We start from the raw sequence: 20,555 nt of genomic DNA on the forward strand, positions 1-20,555 counted from the left end.
ACGAGCCTGATATCACCACCAGCTCCTGGAACTCTGCCTTAGGCATTGAGACCAAATCTCATCCTTTAACAATTTCCCCGGAGCTACAGAGGAGGGCAGCAATATAACAGTGTCCACAAAGGTGGTGACTGACAACTGGGGTAAAAGTCAAGGAGAGATGGATCTGAAGGGTGGGAGCGTGGGCAACAGAGCACCCCCGTCCACCAAGATCCCCAATTTTGTATTGTTCACCTTGGAGTGTCTCTTATCTGGCTCTGAGCAGTGGAAAGTGTCCAGCACGGCCCAAGGCATCCACTAGGGACCTCCAGCTTGGCAAGGCGGGACCTTAGCTGCAGAAGGGATATTTGGAAATATTTTTTCAGGAAGCTGCGGGGAGGAGGACAGACTCCCCATGTGAATTCCCAGTGGCTCACGGGGATGTGGAAACTCCCTGGGCACACGGGCACGAACTCCTGATTTCCTTTTAATGTGCATGAATCCGTGCACCAGGCCACTAGTAAAGAAATAAAAGTCTATGTTATTAAAGCAAAATACAAAAAATCCTCCAAGATCTGTGCAGAGATCAGGCAAGTGAATTTCTGCACAGGACTGGGTGGTATGTACAAGGGGTCTCCCCCACTCTCCCCTTGGCATGTCCCATCTACAGTACTTTTCTGCTCCAACTGGATGTTTTCGTTTTGAAAACAAAATGTAAAGTTGTAAGTGTCAGAGCAATGGAATCAATTTAAAAGAGCCCTCCTCCTCTAAAAGGTACTAGTAAAAGGTATGTTTTCTCCTTTTGACGTTGTTCTCCACTTTACCTTGTCATGCTTAGGATTTTATTGTAATAAAGAATGGACACCATTGCCTTGATCGGTTTGGCTCAGTGGATAGAGCGTCAGCCTGGGGACTGAAGGGTCCCAGGTTCGATTCCGGTCAGGGGCATGTACCTTGGTTTGGGCACATCCCCAATGGGGGGTGTGCAGAAGGCAGCTAATCGATGTTTCTCTCTCATCGATGTTTCTGACTCTCTATCCCTCTCCCTTTCTCTCTGTAGAAAATCAATAAAATATATTAAAATAAAAAGAATGGACACCATGCTGAAGGATTTATAAAAAATTAAAAAAAAAAAAGAAAAAAAAAAAAAGAAAATGCAGCTTCAAAAGGGATGAGCTATTAGCCTTTGGGAGGCTGGGAGGTGCCATGAAGGAAGGAACTGACTTGGTTGGAGAAACTGGAGTTAGAGACCTGGTTTTGCCTCTGAGGAGCACAGTATCTTTTGTCTCAATGTTATCATCTGTCTAATGGGCATAATGACATCACACTTATTACCTCACATAGTTGTTGAAAGATCAATTACGCTAATATATGTGAAAGTACTTTCCAAACTAAACAATGCTATGCAAATGTGAGTTATTATCTCTGCCTTTCTAGCCAGACACTTGATCTTTCATTACCTCCTGGCTCTGTGAGCTTGGACAAGTTAGTGCAGAGAGAGAAGGAAAAAACACAGGGAGCAGGGCTTGCCCACCGTTTGGGGCAATCACGAGAGCTCCTGGCTGTGGGTCTCACTGACCCCTGACTAGTGAGGAAGCATGGGGACTCTGTCCCGTGGGTTGGGAGGGGGTCTGAGCTTTCATTACTCATTGCCCCACTCCTTTGACCTCAGCTCAGCCAGCAGCAAGTGAGCTGAGAAAATTTTGGGTGTGTCTTCTTATACGAATAAGGGAAGTTCAGCAGCCAATACAGCAGGACTTAAACAATATGGCAGGACTTAACAAAACCAAACCAAACAACCAAGTACAACCAAAGCAAATAGATCCTGACAGAACTCCCCTAATAAGGAATATTTCTAAAGTATCAAACAGACTAAACCTATATCATTAAAGCCTCTTCTAGACCAAACAAGAGTGGAAATGGAAGTCCCGCTGGCCTTGTTCACAAAGAGCTGTGACCCTGTTCATTGTAGTGTGACCTCCAGGAGGGAGGGGTCCATGGAGGCCTGGCCACCAAGTCCAAGTGTGCCCTGATCAGAAGGCCTCCCAGCCCGCAGCCCAGAGGGGAAAGGTGGCTGTCCAGGAGGAGACAGGTGTTCACCGGCTACTCCAGGGACAGTAGAAGCTGACTCCACCTTTTCTGGCCTTTCCTGAGAGGGAGAAGGAAGGAGGAAGTGGGAGGGGAAAGAGGAGGAGTAGGAAGAGGCCCAAGACCTGCGAAGGGTTTTAAATGAGAGAGGAAGTGAGGAGAAGAATTGAGGTGGACAAGAGCTGGACCAGCAAAAGAGGGTAAGAACAAAGTGGCCCTTTGTACACAGAAGGCTGGAATTCCACCCCTGGTCCCCTGGTCCCCTGGTCCCCTCCCAGACCAATCTTAGCATCTCAGCATCCTATTCCTCACTCTCCTGGGAGACTGGGGGTTGGGGCTGGGGGGTGGCTTCTGAGCAGGGCCTGCCTTCCTTGGCTGCAGACAAAAGGCCATTTCTGAGTTACACAGAAAATGTGTTACTTTGCCAGAGGGCCTGGTAAAGGCCGCCAGGTCCAATCCTGGGCTGAGGAGAGCGTCCATGGAGGGGGGCTGTCAGTCACCGGGAACCCTCCTGAAAGGGGCCCCTTGTCAACTTCCCCTGCCTTTGAAGTGACTGGGATGGAGGTGCTCAATTAAAAGCCCATCAGTCTGTAAGTAAATCAACGCCTATCAGGCTTGTCACATCAAACAAACGATTATTACCCCAGCCCGCCCACCCCATTAATCTGGCTGTTCCTTCTTGACGGCTCAGGGTCAGGGCACCGTAAATCCTGTACTGGATTGTAGCCACCTGGATCGGGATGAAAGTGCTGGCGCAGCGAGCAGGGCGGGTGCACTCAGGCATTTCCCATTTCCCGGAGTTCTCAGAGCTCTCGGGAGGATGCAGGAGGCACCCGGGACAGAGACAGAAAGCGACACCTAGAGACACAGTGATGTGAAGAGGTCTGTGGCTGGACAGAGACACAAGAGACAGAAACAGAGAGACAAGCGGCGGAGAGAGAGCCTGAGAAAATAGACCTCAATAGAAGTAACTGGAAGAGGAGCCCCAAAGTGGTTGACAGGTGCCATAAAAACCCACCCAGAATGGTAAGAGTGAATAGATGCTTCTAGAAGACAAGCAGGTGTGTGGATGAACTTTCTCAGAGTCAGAGAGTGATCAAAGTTATGCCGCTGTTTCCCCAGCTTCCCTCCCATCCCTACCACAGCCCCCAAATGTCACTTAGCCAAGAGAATGGGGGCAGGGGCGGGGGAGAGACATAGAAACTCAGGGCTTTGCTAAGCATGCCCTGCATTGGACATCAAAATGTGTGATGGCCAGAACTTGATTATCTGCAATAAAATGCTATGAACAGACAGATGGGACTGGAGTGCCGGGTTCTCATACTCTGCTGAGCGCATCCTCCAGAAACACTTTGTTCCAGGGCTTTCCAACTAGCTCTGTGGGTTGCTTTGTAGGTTCTTTCTGCTCTTGCGATCAAGCTCTGGCTCTCACCCACTGCAGACCAAAAAGAAAAGCAGGGTTGGGAGAAAGCTGTATTCTGGGCCTGAAGTGGGGGCTGGGTAGGAGGTGAAGGGCGGGGAGGAGAGAGGAAGGAGGCCCAGCAACCAGCTTGGAAGAACAAGGCATGCTTTTGAAAGGCAAGAAAGAATACTCTTTTCTCAAATGGCGGTTCCAGAGGTGCCCCAAGGCATAGCTCACTCTGACTCGTGATGTTTCATATTTAAAAAGGGCCTTCACATGCCTCCCTAATAGCTAGAGGACTAATTCCCAAAAGAAAACAAGAGATGGAAGCAGAGAGGGGGAAACTGAGGAAGGGAACGTCTTCCCCTCATCCCAATAAGGAATTTGACTTCCAGACTGGAAGCTTGTGGTGACTTCTTATTAGATAAAGGAAGAAAATTCTAAAAGAATGAAACTGGACCTCCATCTTACACCATACACAGAAGTCAACTCAAAATGGATTAAAGGCTTGAATGTATGACTTGAAAGAGTATATCCCCTAGAAGAAAATGTAGGTGGTAAGCTCCTTGACACCAGTCTTGGCAATGAATCTTTAGATTTGACACCCAAAACAAAAATAACCAAGTGGTACTATGTCAAACTATAAAGTTTCTGCACAGCAAAGGAAACCACCAATAAAAATGAAAAGGCAACCTAGAGAATGAGAGAACATTTTTGTAAATCTTATATTTGATAAGGGGTTAATATCCAAATATATAGAATTCATATAACTCAATAGCAAAAAAATAAAATAATCTGATTAAACAGTGGGCAGAGGAACTGAACAGATATTTTCCCAGAGAAGACCCACAAATGGCCAACAGGTACACAAAAAGGTGCTCAACATTACAAATCAAAGGAAATGCAAATCAAAATCACCATGAGCTATTACCTCACGCCCTAAGTTATAATGGCCATCATAAAAAGACAAGAGATAACAAGTGCTCTCTAGGATGTGGAGAAGAGGAAACCCTGTACACTGCTGGTAGTTTTGTAAACTGGTACAACTACTATGGGAAACAGCATGGAGGTTCCTCAGCAATTAAAAATAGAACTATGATATGATCCAGCAATTCCACATGTGGGAATATGTCCAAAATAAATGAAAACAGGATCTTGAAGAGATATCTGTACTGTCATTCATTACAGCCTTATTCACAACAGTGAAGATAAGGAAGCAACCTAAGTGTCCATCAACAGATGAATGACTAAGATGTGCTATCAATCAATCAGTCAATCAATCAAATCAGGCAATCCTGAGGGCATTGTGCTAAGTGAAATGAGCCAGACAGAGAAAGACACTATTCTATGTTATCACTTATATGTGGAATCTAAAAAAGCTGAACTCAGAATGGTGGTTACCAGGAGTTGAGAAGGAGGAGAAAGTGAGAGATGTTGGTTAGAATATAAACTTCTAGTTATAAGATGAATAAGTTATAGGGTTATAATGTATAACAGGGTGATCATAGTTAACAATACTGTATTCTATACTTGAAAGTTGCTAAGAGATCTTAAATTTTCTCACCATAAAAAAAGAAATAATTACGATAATTATGTGACAAGATAGAGGTGTTAGCTAACCTAAAGAGATAATCATCTTATAATATGTAAACGTATCAAATCAACACGTATGCCATATATTGTACAATGTTATATGTCAATTATGTCTCAATAAATTTGGACCAAAAAGAAAATTCTCAAAGATACTTGAGACATTATACTTGACTAGAGGCCCAATGCACAAAATTTGTGCAAGAGTAGGCCTTCCTTTCCCCAGCTGCCGGCACCGGCTTCTGGCACCTGGGAACCGGGCTTCTCTCACAGCCCTGGCTTTATCTGGAAGGTCATCTGGAAGGACGTCCAGTCTAATTAGCATATTACACTTTTATTATTATAGATAAGAACTGCTCACTGCAAATCCTGAAGATAGGCTATCACTGTCACTGCTACATGCTTGGGCCACTGCAGGGTTTTCTCTCTAGCCAACTGCCCATCACTCTCTTGTAAACTCATTCATTCCATCATCAAGGCCCAGTAATGCAGCAGGCATTCCTTAGTCCTCTAATAGACATGATAGATGTGTTGACTCATCCCACACAGCAAGGCCTTTCAAAGAGATGGATGGTATACAGATACTTTACAACGTGGGAGAATTATCTGTCCTTCATATTTCATTCATTCAACCAAAATTTGGTGTTTAGTATTCAGCAACTTATAGATATTTAATATTTACAACTCACAGGCCTTTTTAAAAAATATATATTTTTATTGATTTCAGAGAGGAAGAAAGAGAGAGGGAGGGAGAGAGAGAGAGAGAGAGAGAGAGAGAGAGAGAGAGAAACATCAATGATGATAAAGAATCATTGATCGACTGCCTCATGCATACACCTACTGGGGGATGGAGCCCACGCCGGTTGGGCCAACTCACAGGCCTTTTCCTAAGTCCTGGGGATATGATAGGCAAGGTTAAGGGATATGTGGAAGCTTTTACAAAGAACTGGGGTGTTTGACCTCATATTTATTTATGTCATGCATATACTCAGTACACAGATATTCGCTAAGCACCTACTATGTCCAAGTAATGTGCATGGCAAGGAGGCAAGGAAGGATCGGAAACAAATCTTATCCTCCTGGAGGAGAGAGTAGATACAAGTCATGAATAAATGGAATGCATTGTTTAAAGTAGTAGATGCTACAAACTGGAAAAGGACTGGAGAGAGTTCAGAGAGAAAAGATAATTTATTGAGGTTGCTTCTTTCTTAGTGAAGGTCTGGAATTGAGAAACCTGTTACCTGTTCAATCATGGCAACTTTTAAATCTACTCTATAATATAGTACAGTATGGGCTTAATGTTTCTTGTTATTATTACTGGTGTTAATGACAACGGGATTCACTGTCATTGTAATTACATCTCAACACCCCTCTCTATGAGGCAGGTGTTATAACTCTGGAGCTCTGTTTCAGGCCTTGTCAGGAGTCGGGAATGGTTGAGAATTTCCAGAAATCATAGATGTGCCTCTCACAAGAGGCAGAGTGGTGCAGAGGTTAAGCAAGTCGGCTCTGAAATCAGACTGCAATTCAAAACCAGCCTCAAATGCTGCCTCTCCTGCCTGCCTGCTGTGAGGCCACGGGCAAATCACTTGAACTCCCTGTGTGTGTTTCCCCATCTGTTAAATTGGGGTGATAATGGTACCGGCCTCATAGGGTTATATGACAATTAAATGCATGTAAAGTATTCACAACAGTGCCCAACAGACAGTGTATCCTTAACAATGCCTGTCATTATTATTGCTCTACCTCATTCAAAGTGGTCTCTTGAAGGTACACATTACATTAATGCAATTGTCTTCCTATATTTAAATATCACTGAAAGTCACTTATATTAATTTTACTTTAAAAATTATTTCCAAGTTCAGCACATGGGGTTTACATATTTGAAAAGTTTATTTTTACTAAAGTATTATTAACATTTAATGCTATAATGTAACATTTGACACATGCAAAAAAGAGTGCATGTACTATATGTATCACACATGTAAATTTGTGTCTCTGTGCTTCCTTCCCATCTCCTGGCCTCTCCTCCAGGAAGGACCACTTCTGAATTTTGTGTTTATGCTTTTAAAAAACGTTTTTGAATTAAAGCACAACCTGTATTCCAGTACAATGCACAACTCTTAAGTGTGCAACTTGATTAATTTTTATAAAGTATATACTTATGCAACCGCATATGGATTAAGATCTGTGATATTAATATTCCAGAAGCTTCTCTCACACCCCTTCCCAGGCAACTCTTCCCCCACTCCTACTGCAGGGAAACCACTGTTCGGACTTTTATTATCAGCTTAGTTTTGGAATTATTAAGTGTGTATTCTTGTGTCTGCCTTCTTTCAGTCAGCATTATATTTGTGAGATTCACCCATGGTGTTATGTGAATTAATAGTCCTTTTTTCATGGTTGAGTGGTATCCTGCTGGGAGCCGGTCCATCCTTGCTGTTTCAAGGGACCTGGCATATATGGCATACAGTTCTTAATATGTTTGCTCACCTTCTTGGCGCTGTGTTTTAACCAAGGTCACCTCTCCGAGAAAGGTTGTTTCCCCACGTAGGAATTTTTCCCTGAAGTCAGGGAGGGGATGCCTCTCCTAGAAAGGTTATTTCCCCAGGTAGGAATTTTTCCCTGAAGTCAGGGAGGGGATGAAACTCCTTAACTAAGTGCCAGGCGGGTAGTTAATCACTACAAACAATCATGCTTAAGCTACATAATCTTTACTCCCTGGAATGGAGATAAGAAACGCCCTAACCTTTGTAATAGAGATTGATAGGATTGAATGAACTGGTATAAATACAGATGTAACAAGACAGCAAGACACAGGGCTTGGAAGACAGGACCAAGAGATACAGAGCCTAGGCACAGAACCTACACAGAACGTTCTCTAGGGACAGAAGAACTTCGCTGGCGAGAGCATGCCGGAGGATCCTGGACAGGGACTGGCCTCGGAGCCTGGAGGTGGAGCCTGGCGAGAGAGCATGGCAGGGGATCCTGGACTGAACCTGACTGCGGAGATTGGCAGGAGAGCCTGACTAGAACCTGGTGACTGGACCTGCCTGGAGAACCTGGACAGAACCTGGCTGGAGATCCTAAGCAGAACCTCTCTGGAGATCCTAACCAGAACTTCGCTGGAGATCCTGAACAGAACTTGGCTGGAGATCCTGGCTAGGCTGCTGATCAACTGAACACTGTCTCCGTGTCATTCCTTCTTCGCCGACTCCGTCTACGCCTTTGGGAACCCCTGGACCTGCTGGGGTTGGACCCCGGCAGTATCCCATTGTCTGTATAAGTCACACAATTTATTCATTCCTTCTACTGTTAATGTACATTTATATTGTGTCCATATTTGACTCGTGACAATAAAGTTGCCCTGAATTTTCCTGTACATGTCTTTTTGTGCACATACGCAGTCATATCTGTTGGGTATAATAGGAATGTCATGGTATACACATGTTATATGGATAGTTCAAAATAATTTTCCAAAGTTGTTACACCTATTTACATATCTAACAGTAGTGTGTGAAAGTTTTAGCTGCTCCACATTCTTGCCAACACTTGATGTTGTTAGTTAATTTTTTAAAACCATCCTGGCTATTTCTTTTTGTCATCCAGTAATTTTTCATGTGTTATTTTCATTGCCATTCAGTTCATATTATTTCCATATCTATTGCAAACATCTCCTCCTATTCTGTGACTTGTTTTTTTGTCTTTATTCATGGGCTATTTTGTTGTTGGCCAGAAGCTTGATATATATATTTTTAAATTTTATTTTATTATTTAAAGTATTAAAAATAGTAGTACCTATGTCTCCTTTTCCCCCACCCCCATTGACCTTCCCCCGGCCTCCCTTACCCCCCGCCCCCCCACCCCCCCTGGCACATGCCCTCACCTCACCTCCCCAGTGTCTTGCGTCCATTGGTTATGCTTATATGCATGCATACAAGTCCTTCAGTTGATCTCTTACCTTCCCCCTCAACCCTCCCCAGCCTTCCCGCTGTAATTTGATAGTCTGTTTGATGCTCTCTGCCTCTGTATCTATCTTTTTGTTCATCAGGTTATAATGTTATTTATTATCCATAAATGAGTGAGATCATGTGGTATTTTCTTTCACTGACTGGCTTATTTCACTTAGCATAATGCTCTCCAGTTCCATCCATGCTGCTGAAAATGGTAAGATTTCCTTCTTTTTTTATAGCAGTGTAGTATTCCATTGTGTAGATGTACCACAGTTTTCTAATCCACTCATCTGCTGATGGGCACTTAGGCTGTTTCCAGATCTTAGCTATTATAAATTGTGCTGCTATGAACATAGGGGTGCATATATCCTTTCTGATTGGTGTTTCTGTTTTCTTGGGATGTATTCCTAGAAGTGGTATTACTGGGTCAAATGGGAGTTCCATTTTTAAACTTTTGAAGAAACGCCATACTGTTTTCCACAGTGGCTGCACCAGTCTGCATTCCCACCAGCAATGCAGGAGGGTTCCTTTTTCTCCGCATCCTCTCAGCACTTGTCATTTGTTGATTTGTTGATGATAGCCATTCTGACAGGTGTGAGGTGATACCTCACTGTTGTTTTGATTTGCATCTCAGAAGCTTGATATTTTAATGTAATTTTCTTTTTACTTTGTCCGGGGTTGTTTAGAAAAGTATATTTCTTAATTTTCTAATAATCTAGGGATTTTCTATTTATCTTTCTGTTTTGGATGTCTTGCTCCATTTCACTGTTATCAGAGCATATACTTTGAATGATGTCAATTTTTAAAAAATATTCTTAGGGAGATATGTTAAAAATCTCGAACTATACTTGTGGATCTATCTTTTTGTTCCTTAGTTTGGTCAGTTTTTGCTTTATATATTTTGAATCTATGCTATTATGTGTGTACAAATTTAGAATTGTTATATTTTTCTGTTGAGCCAACCCTCTCACCTTTAGAAAATATGATTCAGTAAAACTGCTTGCTTTAAAGTTATTTTGTCTGATACTTGTTTAGATACACCATGTTTATTTTGGTTAATGTTTGCTGTGTATCTTTTTCCATCCATCCTTGTAGTTTCAAACGTTTCCAGTTATCTGTTGCTTATAACAAATCATCCCCAAAACTTAGTGGTATAAACCAACAATCATTTTATCACAGTCATGTTTTGTGGGTCAGGAATTTAGACAGAGCATAACAGGGATGGGTTATCTCTGCTCTATGATGTCTAGTGTCTTGGCTAAAAAGATTTGAATGGTTGAGGGCTGGAATCATCTGGAGACTTTTTCTCTCACATGCCTGGCACCTGGACCAGGATAATGAGACTGGGCTCAGCTAGGACTGTTGACTGGCGTGCCTGCCCACGGCCTTTCCATGAAGCTTGGGCTTCTTTACAGCAAGGCAGACTCAAGGTAGTCAGACTTCCTACAAAGTGGCTCAGAGATCCAAGGTTGAATGTTTTACTGAACAAAGCATAAGTCACATAGCCTTTTATGACCTAACTTCAAAAATCACACAGTATTACTTCTATCATAATCTATTGGTTGAAGGAGTCACAAGCCTGTCTAGGTTGGGGACATAAAAATCAGGAATTGGACCAGATCAGTTTGTTCTCTGTGAAGTGAAATGGAGGCAGCATGGTAAGAGAAGATTTATTTAGTCATTCTCTTGAAGAAGCCATGAATGAGATTAGAATAAAAATTTAGGAAAGCTGGTGCCTATGAATGCTTCCAGTCTCCTGGGAAACAATTCTAGCTGCAAAACCTATGTCCATCATCGGAAGTCCTTGAGACAATGATTCAAAGTGGCTGATTGCCACTTGCTGTTTTATAAGCATACGCAATGAACGTGGTGTGGAGAAGTGAAAATAACACAAACAGCGTTCAGACTGACCTGGCTTTGAATCCTGGCTTTGACATCTACTAGAATTTTATTAAGGCTGACTTAGTCTCTTTCATCTTCAAATTTCTTACCTGTAAATGGACATGTTAGGAACTCTGTGAGGATTATGTGCCAGATTATATTAAAGATGCCTAGCAGAATGCCTGCCAGTATTAGTTGTTCAATAAAATAATACCTTTGTGCCATTGTTCAATGTAGCAGGATACAAAATTAACCCCAAGAAATCTGAGGCATTTCTATACACCAATAGTGAACTTTCAGAAAGAGAGATTATAAAAACAATCCCATTTACCATTGCACCAAAAAAATTAAGCTATCTAGGAATAAACTTAACTAAGGAGGTAAAAGACCTCTACTCAGAAAACTACAGGACGTTGAAAAAAGATATAGAGGAAGACATAAACAGATGGAAGAACATACCGTGTTCATGGATTGGTAGAATCAACATCATTAAAATGTCCATACTACCCAAAGCAATCTATAAATTCAACGCACTTCCCATTAAAATACCAACGGCATACTTCAGAGATCTAGAACGAACTCTCCAAAAATTCATCTGGAATAAAAAAAGACCCCGAATAGCTGCAGCAATCCTGAAAAAGAACAAAGTAGGTGGGATCTCAATACCAGATATCAAGTTGTATTACAAAGCCACTGTTCTCAAAACTGCCTGGTACTGGCACAAGAATAGGCATATAGATCAATGGAATAGAATAGAGACCCCAGAAATCGGCCCGAACCAATATGCTCAATTAATATTTGACAAAGGAGGCAAGAACATACAATGGAGCCAAGATAGTCTCTTCAATAAATGGTGCTGGGAAAATTGGACAGATATATGCAAGAAAATGAAACTAGACCACCAACTTACACCATACACAAAAATAAACTCAAAATGGATAAAGGACTTAAATGTACGACAGGATACCATAAAAATTCTAGAAGAATCCAAAGGCAAGAAAATCTCAGACATATGCCGAAGCAATTTCTTCACTGATACAGCTCCTAGGGCACTTGAAACTAAAGAAAAAATGAACAAATGGGACTACATCAAAATAAAAAGCTTCTGCACAGCAAAAGAAACCATCAACAAAACAACGAGAAAACCCACTGTGTGGGAAAACATATTTGCCAATGACTTATCTGATAAGGGCCTAATCTCCAAAATTTATAGGGAATTCATACAACTTAACAAAAGAAAGATAAACAATCCAATCAAAAAACGGGCAAAGGACCTAAATAGACACCTTTCAAAAGAGGACATCCAGAATGCCAAGAGACATATGAAAACATGCTCAAAGTCACTAATCATCCGAGAGATGCAAATCAAAACAGCAATGAGGTACCATCTCACACCTGTCAGACTGGCTATCATCAACAAATCAACAAACGACAAGTGCTGGAGAGGATGTGGAGAAAAAGGAACACTTGTGCACTGCTGGTGGGAATGCAGACTGGTGCAGCCACTATGGAAGACAGTATGGAGTTTCCTTAAAAAACTGAAAATGGAACTCCCATTTGACCCTGTGATCCCACTTCTAGGAATATATCCCAAGAAACCAGAAACACCAATCAGAAAGGATATATGCACCCCTATGTTCATAGCAGCACAATTCACCATAGCTAAGACCTGGAAACAGCGTAAGTGCCCATCAGTAGATGAATGGATTAGAAAACTGTGGTACATCTACACGATGGAATACTATGCTGCTCTAAAAAGGAAGGAACTCTTACCATTTGCAACGGCATGGATGGAACTGGAGAGCATTATGCTAAGTGAAATAAGCCAGTCAATAAAGGAAAAATACCACATGATCTCACTCATTCATGGACAATAGAGACCATTATAAACTTTTGAACAATAATAGATACAGAGGCAGAGCTGCCTCAAACAGATTGTCAAACTGAAGCGGGAAGGCCGGGGAGGGTTGGGGGGCAGGAGGTAGGGGGGTAAGAGATCAACTAAAGGACTTGTATGCATGCATATAAGCATAACCAATGGACATAAGACACTGGGGGATAGGGGAGGCTAGGGGACTGTCTAGGGCCGGGGGATAAAATGGATACATATGTAATACCCTTTGTAATACTTTAAGCAATAAAAAAAAATAAATTAATTAAATTAAAAAAAAATAATACCTTTGTGCCATTGTCATCACTGTCATTATCATTACCACCATCATGTAGGAAGGCTATGGAGATGAATATGGCTCTGGGCCTCTTAAGAGGTCCTGAAATCTTTGCTTCTATGCAAGTTTTTGCCCCTGTACAAGTTCTTAAGTTACTGCTGTTTTTCAGGGTGTGGTCATTACATTTGGGCTTTTTCCTCCCAGAAGGAAGGGAACAGTTCTAACTAATTAGAAGTGGGGTGGTCAGATTTAGGGCAAGGCCTACTCTAACATACAGTCAAATGCCTATGGACTCACAATCAGGTTGAAGAGGAAGATAGGTTACATAGCAGTCTACCCCAGGGAAATGTATACAGAGAAAAAGATTTTCACCAGGGCTACAGGGTTTAAAGTTGTCACTGAATTCAGCTACCTTTCAGATGCATTGACAGGTGATGCACACGTAGGCCAAGAAGAAGAGAACCAGATTAGGGAGCCTATCAGGTCCTAGGAGATGGACTAATGATGTGGCATCAGCTTGGTTTTGTGCTCCGGTTCAAGTCAGAGGTCCACAGAGCGAGGTTCTGATCAGTTTCCTACATGACTCTTGTTCATTTGTTTTACTGTCTATCTATAAAACATCTCCCAATGTGCCCAGAACACTGTGGGGAAGACAGAAAGGTACACACACACACACACACACACACACACACACACACACACACACTGCTAGGAGCCTAGAGCTCAGCAAGTTTCTTTACATGCTTTACATATATGAAAGCAGCAATAAAACACAAAATCAAGTGGTGAGGTCATAAGGTCATAAGAGATGTGCCAATTAAATTTTAGGGGAGTTCAGAAGAGGAGAGAACACTATCTGGAGGTACAGTGTGTGAATGTGAAGCCTCTTAGCTATTCTTTGGCCTCCACTCTGACCCTTCTCCATTGAATTCTGCATGTCTTTGCCACTTTATCCTAAAACACCACTTTCAGCATGTCCATCTTTTTCTTAAAACCCTTTAATGATTTTCTATTTCCAACTGAACCAATTTCAAAGTCCCTTTTGGATGGCTCTATTATCTCAAGCTCTGCAGATGTGATTTCTTTCTCTTTTTGGGATGGGGTTGGTGGCGTGGTGTTTGTAGATTGCCTGCTATAGGTTTGCCTTTCTCATATATTTTGTGATTTTGGCCTGAGTGCCTCTTTCCTTGGGGATGTTGGCTGTGGGCATTTTTTTTTTTTTTTTTTTTTTACTGTGTGCTTTGGGGTGTGGGGGTCTGCCCATGGGACAATTCTGTGTTTGCCTCTGCCTGGGGCTTAAGAATTTCTGTACTGAGAGGTACTGAATTAGGGTTTTTACCTCAAGAAGCAAAGGATTTCCACATATGGCCTTTGAGCTTTATCCTGAACTGATGATCAAATATTCTGATTTCTGTTTAGGGATAGTCTAAGCTCTATTGGTTCCTGGTTTCATGTAGGGAGCCTGCTCATGCTTGTGAGGCCATGGGACTTCTGACCTTGATTTGGCATTAAACCAACAGACCCTGGGGCTTATGTTTTATTGAATCCCTGAAGGCTTTATGAAGATAATTCCCTAAATCTGTACCTCTAACCTGACCCCTGACCAAATCCCAGAACTGCAGGCTCCTAGATCCAACTGCCTGCTTGTCATCTTTATTTGGCTATTTTATGGCCATCTCAGATTTAATATGGTTAAGTCAGGACTACTGATCTGTTAATATACATATGTTAAACACACTACCATGGCATACATAGGAATAAGCACTTACCGAGTGCCTGTTATATGCTGTCATTTTAATGGCTGTTATCTCAGTTATGCCGTTATCTATGTATACATTATAGCTATATAGATCTATATACTACATAGCACATGTGTTATGTAGAGCACAGTTATCTCAATGAACTTAGATATACTTTGCTTTATGTCCTCCAACAATCTCAAGATTTACAAAAACGTGCTTTTTAGATAACAGCAGTCCTAACACTAAGTGTTTATTCACGGTTCTGCTTTACTGACTTTGAGAGGTAAGTAAACAGCTTTGCAGCTTTCTCTCTATGCCAGAGGTTTTGAAATTGTGGTCCACCAATTACATGCATCAGGATCACCCAGAGTTCTTGCTAAAAAGACTGCCTTTTGGACTCTCCCAAGCTAAACTTTTTGGGGATAGGACTCAGAAAAGCATATTTTTAAACAAGTTCTTCAGGTTATTCTTAAGTGCACTGTGGTTTGAGAACCGCTGCCCGAACCCCTGTTCTCTTTTGGCAATTCATCTGAAATGTTTATGGAAGAGACTGTTCCAGGGAGCCCAGAAAAGAGGGCGCTGATCCACAGCCATTCCTTCCCACACTGAAATTGCCATGAAAACCAGGGAACCTGGTTTGGCCACACCTAAATGCCCATGAACATCTTGCTGAGCTGTAGTGCTGGACCCTACTTGAACTTTCCAGAACTACAACTGCTATTTAAAATTTTTTTCAGTGCTTTTCATCTTGTTGGTCTAAACACAAAAATGTCAGCAGAGGACGATGCAGCTTAGATGTCATTAGAGTTTCATTAACTGTCCTGGTTTGCCTGGGACGAAGGGGTTTTTTCGGGATGCATGAGTTTCAGTGCCCAAACCACAAAGGTTCTGGATAAACTAGGATGAGTTAGTCACCCTAGCCAATGTGTCTTATGAGTTGAAACTAAATGCATCAGGAAAGAATATTGGAAATTGACATGGGTTATGAAATAAGGAAGACTAATGTGGGATGAAATATATTTGGAGATTAGTCAGATTTGTGGTGCAGGATTGAAGAGTTGATGACATTGAAGAGTGGGCAGTTCTTCTCACCCTTTAATAAAGGCCTTGTATCCAGCCTGTTGCATGGGGTGGCTGCTCGTCTTCCAATTCATGTTGTGTTTGACAGCAGTGGCGGAACATAACTGGAGTGAGGAAGTTTGTTTCCTAGCAGTGGCGGAACATAACTGGAGTGAGGAAGTTTGTTTCCTAGCTCTACGAGGAGGCTGCCTGTTCTGACCCAACCAGCCATGAGTTGTTTGGTGCCCTCTTGCATGGTCCCAAGTTGGAGTGAGAGCAAGAGTGTACAATCTATTAGCAGTGGGGGATGTGGTGGATGGATGCATTTATTCTTTGTTCAGAAGTCTCTGGTCAGCTCTGGTGGGTGGGTGCTCTCTCTGATGTCTGTTTAGGGATAGTCTGCCATCCCATTTAGCATCCTCTCCATCAGGGGCAACTTACCTTTAACATGGAAGGCAGTGCCTCGCATCCATGGTACTGCCTGGGACTCCAGAAACCCTCTGTCTCACTCAGCCACAATCCCTGCTGTTTTCCCCCTTTTTATTGAGTGTATGGGGTGACAGTTGTTAATAAAATTATATAGGTTTCAGGTGTACAATCGACTGTATATTGTATTGTGTGTTCACTACCTCGAGTCATCTCCTTCCATCACCATTTATCCCCCTATACCAGCCGTGGGCAAACTACGGCCCGTGGGCCGGATCCGGCCCGTTTGAAATGAATAAAACTAAAAAAAAAAAAAAAGACCGTACCCTTTTATGTAATGATGTTTACTTTGAATTTATATTAGTCCACACAAACACTCCATCCATTCTTTTGTTCCGGCCCTCCGGTCCAGTTTAAGAACCCATTGTGGCCCTTGAGTCAAAAAGTTTGCTCACCCCTGCCCTATACCCTCTTCTACCTCCTCCAACCCCCTTTCTCCTTGCTGGGTTTTACAGCCAGAAATCATGGGGGGCTTCTCTTCCTGGCACTGGAACCCTGGGCTGACTTATTTACACTTTGACTTATGTGTGAGAGAAATAAACTATTATGATTGAACCACTTTTCTTTTGACTTCTGTTATAGCAGCTGCATGTTTTATCTAAGTAATGTAGCTCTCTATACTCAAGAGCCCTGCTTCTTTGTAACCCCCACCAGACATTGAAAAGGACCTCTATCCTCACTGTTAATAGTACCAATGTTTTGAGTCCCCCCGCTTTCCTGATAATGGGAACAGATTGCATTTAGCCTTTACTCTTCCCACTCCCCAGACATAGCTCCTCCATCCAATGAGTAACATGCATGGGTGGGTCAGAGCCAGGAGGGAGATTGTTGCCAGGATAAATCTCCTTATGGGGCTTGAATATGCAACCTTGACCTCATCATCAGCCAAGTCCACCAGGCTATGCCTTTCACTCAGCAGATTCCTAGCCAGGTTTGGGTGCTCTGGCGTCCTCTAATCCTATTCCTGTCAGATCAGGGGAGGGCAGCGGAATAAGGTGTCTCTTGGCTGCTTCCAGTAACCAGCTCTTCTTCCCTCAGAGCAGAACTGCCCTTTACAGTCTTAATCTTGTGTGCAGTTGGGCTTTTTTCTTCTTGAAAATGGTTTCTTTTAATTTTTTTCATGGAAAATGTCAGCAAAGCTTCTCAGAGTAAGACCTGTAAAGTGTGTGTGTGTGTGTGTGTGTGTGTGTGTGTGTGTGTGTGTGTGTGTGTGAGTGTTTAGGCAGGATGGTAGACAGTGGGTGAAATGTGGAATGAAAGGGGAAATGATTCCCCATTTACTGGGTGGCCTCTTTGCGACAAGTGCTTTATCAGACGTTACATCATTTACTTACGAAGACAATCCTGAGTGGTAGGAATTGTCCTCCATATCTTAGACATGCATAAACGGGTACACACATAGGTTGCCAGCCTAAAGTGGCAGTGTCAAACGTAGCTCCTACATTGGCCTTCCATCGACTTTTCCATACAAACTACTCACATCATTTGTTATATCTTTAAACCATAATGGGAAAGGAGAAATTCCGTAAATATTTGGCTAATCTGATTATGGAACTGGCTGGAACTGGCCACAGTGGTAATACAAGTAAAACAGTTCCTCCACTCAGAGTTGACTTCTGCCTTCTTGACCTTCCTCATCTGTGTACTGAACAAAAAGACAACAAGCACGTGGCTCTCGTTGTGTTAAAGGTCGCTGATTCCCAAACTAATGACGCTGGTGAAAGCTTTTGTTTTAAGCCAGTAACAGTGTTTTTCACTTGTTTTCTAATATGTCAATTCTTTCAATATAGTGCAAAATTTGAAATTAACATTTGAGACTGTTTTTTATCTTTTAAAAAACCTTACATTAGAATTATTTTTTACACAAACTTAAGTTCAACATTTGTCTTTACAGATAGAGAATTTCTCTGCCAATTTGCATGTGGGCAAACCCATGGAAATAGAGAAGTTTCTTTTTTCTTTTAAGTAACATTCATTGCCTAGTTAAAAATTAACAACCAATCAAGAATAGCCTTTGAGTATATTGCCTTCTTATCATTTCCCTGTAATTAAAAAATGTCTAATATAATTGTGATGAAGCTTTATATTTCATGTTACACATACAAACGGGTCTTTTCAGTATATGTGGTTGACTGTCTGCATGCGTGCACACACACTTTCACACACACAATCACGTACACACATACACATTCAGCTACCCTCCTTTCTAACCACTGTATTGTAATGACGTCTCCCTCCTTTCTTCTTCAGGTTGCAAATTGGCAGTGGGTGAGTGAGGAGAAACACTGCCCCTTTCCCCAGGGCTGACTGCACTTTGCACCGATGTTCTGATGTCCCAAGGTGCTCTGATGTCCCAAGGTGTTCTGATGTCCCAAGGTGCTCTGATGTCCCAAGGTGTTCTGATGTCCCAAGGTGTTCTGATGTCTCACGGTGTTCTGATGTCCCAAGGTGTTCTGATGTCCCAAGGTGTTCTGATGTCTCAAGGTGTTCTGATGTCCTAAGGTGTTCTGATGTCTCACGGTGTTCTGATGTCCCAAGGTGAGGTTGAGAAACAGCACCTGGGAGTTTCACAGGGCGCTGCTGCATGATTTTCCCATTGCAGGAAGGGAAGCCTGGCTCTATCCAGGCCTACCTTATCTTGGATTGTGACAGAGCTACTCCCAAAGCCTGCGGTTCTTTCTTCTGGTGTCATAAAGTACTTCAGCGGACAATTGGATCTTTTTCATCTTGTCTGCCTTATCCATGTAATCCTTCCCTGCTCACATCAGGATTTCAGAATAGAGCTCTTTGGATAATACAGTAAGTGTTGGGAATAATAACCGACACTATTTTTTTTAAATATTCAGATTTATTGAGGTATAATTTTCATATCATAAAATTCACCCATTTTAAATGTATAGTTTGATTAATTTAGTAAATTTATATAGCGGTGCAAGTATCACTACAATCCAGTTTTAGAAGATTTCCATCTCCCCCAAGTCTCCTAGTGCCCATTTAATGTCAATCTTCATTCCCACACCTAGTCCCAGGCAAACATTGATATACTTTCTGTTTCTATAGATTTGCCCTCTTTAGAAATATCATTTACATGAGATCACATAATATTTACTTGTTTGTGCTTGGTTTCTTTAATTTAGCATAATTTTTTTGAGGATCATTCATATTGTTGCAAGTAACATTAGTTTATTCCTTTTTATTGCTGAATAGTATTCCATTATATGACTATACTATATATATTCTGCTTGTCCATTCATTTGTAGATAGACAGTTGAATTTCTTCCATTGTTTGGCTATAGAGAATAATGCTGCTATGAATATGGGTGTACAAATATCTGTGCGAGTCCCTGCTTTCTCTTCCTTTGGGTATATACCTAGAAGTGGAATTACTGGATCACATGGTAATTCCATGTTTAATTTTTTGAGGAATTGCCATACTGTTTTCCATAGCAGCTGCACTATTTCACTCTCCTACCAATAATACACAAGGTCCCACTTTCTCTGCATCCTTGCCAACACTTGTTATTTTCTAGGTTAAATTTTTAAATTTTATTTTATAACACTCACCCTAATGGTTGTGAAGTGATATCTCTGTTATTTGATTTGCATTTCTCTGAGGATTAGTGATGATGAGCATTTTTTGATGTGCTTATTGGCCATGTGTATATCTTTTGTGGAGAAATGTCCATTTATGTCCTTTGCCCATTTTAAAATAGGGTTCTTTGTTTTTGTTGTTGAGTTGTAGTTCTTTATATATTCTGGATATCAATCCCTTATCAGATATATGATTTGCAAATAATTTCTCACATTCTCTGTGTTGTCTTTTCACTCTGTTGATAGTGTCCTTTGATGCACAAAACTTTATTTGATGGAGTCCAGCTTATCTATTTTTTCTTTTGTTGTGTGTACTTTTGGTGTCATATCCAAGAAATCATTACCCAAATAAAATGTCAATAAGCTTTCCCCCTGTGTTTTCATCTAAGAGTTTTATAGTTTTAGCTCTTTTGTTTAGATCTTTGATCCATTTTGAGTTAATTTTTGTACATAGTGTAAGGTAAGGGTCCAACATCATTCGTTGCGTGTGGATATCTAGTTTTCCCCAGCATCATTTATTGATTAGTCTTGGCATTCTTGATTAGTCTTGGCATTCTTGTCAAAAATCACATAACCATATATGCTAGGGTTGACTTCTGAGCTATCTATTCTATTCCAT

The 20,555-nt window shown here is 41.6% G+C and overlaps 1 long non-coding RNA gene across 1 annotated transcript in view; it reads left to right on the forward strand.

Moving 5' to 3' along the window:
• The window catches only part of LOC132228653 (uncharacterized), a 47,124-nt gene that overhangs the window by 16,823 nt on the left and 9,746 nt on the right, over window positions 1–20,555 (forward strand). The window contains exon 2 of the long non-coding RNA XR_009451396.1: window positions 18,596–18,883. This is a non-coding gene — a long non-coding RNA (uncharacterized LOC132228653). The remainder of the gene's footprint in view (window positions 1–18,595; window positions 18,884–20,555) is intronic.

This window comes from Myotis daubentonii, chromosome 2, assembly GCF_963259705.1.
Source record: "Myotis daubentonii chromosome 2, mMyoDau2.1, whole genome shotgun sequence".
Lineage (NCBI taxonomy): Eukaryota > Metazoa > Chordata > Mammalia > Chiroptera > Vespertilionidae > Myotis > Myotis daubentonii.